Below are 2,694 nucleotides of genomic sequence, written 5' to 3'. Positions count from 1 at the left end.
CTGCTTTTCTCTGTTTTCACTTCTTCTTCCTATACATTCGAACTTTCTCTCTCCACTCCTGTCTCCCTTCACTTGGACTACATTTTTTCTATAAATGCTGACAATTCTCTATTTTTTTTTGTTAAAGTGAAATGACTGGATTATGGGGGATGAACTGACTGCACGATGTGTGCACAAAAAACAACGTGTGTCCCATTGGATAGCTAGCGGAGGTTTCATAGTGTAGTGGTTATCACGTCTGCTTTACACGCAGAAGGTCCTGGGTTCGATCCCCAGTGAAACCATGGAACTATTTTTTTGCAAATTGTTTACATTTTTTAAATATAAAGCGCAGAGTCGCTCACGATGCAAAATATATCACGAAAAGACATCTGAAATAATAAAAGGATAGTACACCGAACAACCATTAAGCAATGGAGCTGTCGGTATTTCAAGGTGGAGAGGTTAAGTGATGGGGTGGGGGCTAGAAGTTAAATACCCCAGGGGGCCTTGATAGATTACTAATCATTGAACACTTATATATATATATATATATATATATATATATATATATATATATATATATATATAAGTGTATATTTAATGAGTCTACGAATGTCCTTTGAAATTGAGAGGTCAGGCCAGGGGCTTGGTGGGCCAGATGCCCTAAGAGGCATTGGATTTTTTTGTTTATGACAGAGGTGGGGGTGTTGTTTTATCACTTATTTGTAGAGCGCTTTGTATGAAGAAGCTTCTCGGCGCTTTATGAGGACACAATCTTAAAACTTAATAATGACCAGCTGGAGTATACTGAAAATTATTAAGAAGTCAGGTTTTTAGCTGGAGTATAAAACAGAGTGGAGTTGTTTCTGCTGCAAACAACGCGAGTTCCACGGTTCGGCGGCTGAAGAAAAGTAGGGTCTGCATAGGGTCCTAGTAGAGACAAGCTGGCATTGATTAGCTGATCCGAGGGCGCGGATGTCCAGAAAGGAGGGTGGTCTATGGACACTTGTCAGTGCCCTAGGATCGGATGAGAAGCAGAGCACAGAGGGCAGCGCGGGCAGCAGTGTTTGTAAGCTCGCGCGCCACAGGATCTGAGCAAGCTGCAATCAATGAAAGGGTTTGTCTGGAAATGTAAGGTAGATTGACAGGGCGCAGTCTAGAGGAGATCGAATGATAGCGGTCTCCATTGGTGCATCCAAAGAGGGATCAATAAAGGAGAGTCTTTTTGGGAAAATGAAAGAGGGTGGATCCGAGGGAGGCCACATTCTTGGACTGAGCTTGCAGATGCTGGGTGCTGTCTGAAAGAATTCCTACGTTCCACACCTCCGTCGACATTTTTTGGGGGGCTTCCCATTATATCTGTCCATATAGCACCAGCAGTAGGCAACACTCCCCACCCCACCACAATAGCATGCACGTTCTACGCATAAATAAAACACACCACACAACTTTTGTTTGGGTAAAAACTGCTGCAGGTTTATTACATACACCGTTATATAATATGGTGGGTTATCTTACGGGCGATCCAATGGCAGGCAACCATCTGGGACGCCTGCCCGATTGATGAGCCAAGCAGCACTGGGGCGAACCCCATCTGTGCTGCCCCTTCGGTGATCCTCTTCCCGTATCACGGTCCCTTATTACTCACGCCCCTTTCAGGGCAGAGCGTAGCAAGGCAAGCCCCCGGTTGTTCAGACCCACAACCGCCCGAAGGACTAACGGAGCGTCAACATGTTTTTTTTTTCCAGGAACCTCCCATGAGGCTCCTGGGCTCTGGCTTTGGCACCCCCTATGCCGCGCAGAGGTACCCTTCGATACCCATTTGCTTCCAGATCACCCTGTAACTCCGCCTGTAACTGTGGCTCAGCACCACATATACAAGCAGGTACTACGGAGATATGGGTGGTACACCAAGAAATAATAACTCATTGAGCTCCTGGAAATGCACAAAGCTTTAACATGGACAGTGGCCTTTCCTGAAAAGCAGAGTTTCAAAACAAACTTGAGGAGTTAGAGAATAGATCAAGATAAAAGAATAGCAAAATACGGGGAGTGCCACAGGGTAAAGAAGGGAACCACGACATGGTAGCGAATGTCAAATCATCCAAAAACATGTAATTATGACATATTTGACATATGTAGAGTCTACCCATATCATAGATAGTTGGACCACCCAAATTTGAACACTATTATTATCGGATTAATAATAAATTGTTGTCCTATGTTGGGTGATTTCTTCTTTTGTACGTATTGTAAATATTGCAGACACTAATTGCTACATAGTGTTTGCCTCACTTTTTTGCACTTGCACTGCGCCGTCACTTAGAGCAACTACATTATTTTGATTACTGTATTGAAATTTCGATATGGAGGACTCTTGATTAAGAAAATATTTAAATGTTCTATGGATGTGAATTTATTGGATTTATTTTGAACCACGCTAAGGCCAAAGACACTAATGTTAAAGTGATTCTTAGGGAAACAATGTTTTTGAATTCTTGTGGTATGTGTTCTGTGCTGTATTTGAAACCTCAATAAAAATAACTTTCCCATTAACTCGGATACCAGAGAAATTGGGGAAAGTTGATATACTTGGACTGGTTCAGAATTACTGTGCTACATCCATTTTCACAAACATACATACACTTTCAAGAACTATTTTTTAAACCATTCATTTTATTTAGCTTAGTATAAAATATTAAACATGTTTAA

The 2,694-nt window shown here is 42.0% G+C and overlaps 1 non-coding gene across 1 annotated transcript; it reads left to right on the top strand.

Moving 5' to 3' along the window:
* The first annotated feature begins 211 nt into the window (after window positions 1–211).
* On the top strand, window positions 212–284 carry TRNAV-UAC (transfer RNA valine (anticodon UAC)). The gene has a single exon. It is a non-coding gene; the product is annotated as a tRNA-Val (tRNA).
* The last annotated feature ends 2,410 nt before the right edge of the window (window positions 285–2,694 follow it).

The sequence above is a fragment of the Triturus cristatus genome, chromosome 4_1 (genome assembly GCF_964204655.1).
Source record: "Triturus cristatus chromosome 4_1, aTriCri1.1, whole genome shotgun sequence".
Lineage (NCBI taxonomy): Eukaryota > Metazoa > Chordata > Amphibia > Caudata > Salamandridae > Triturus > Triturus cristatus.
This window is presented reverse-complemented; position numbering and strand designations above follow the sequence as displayed.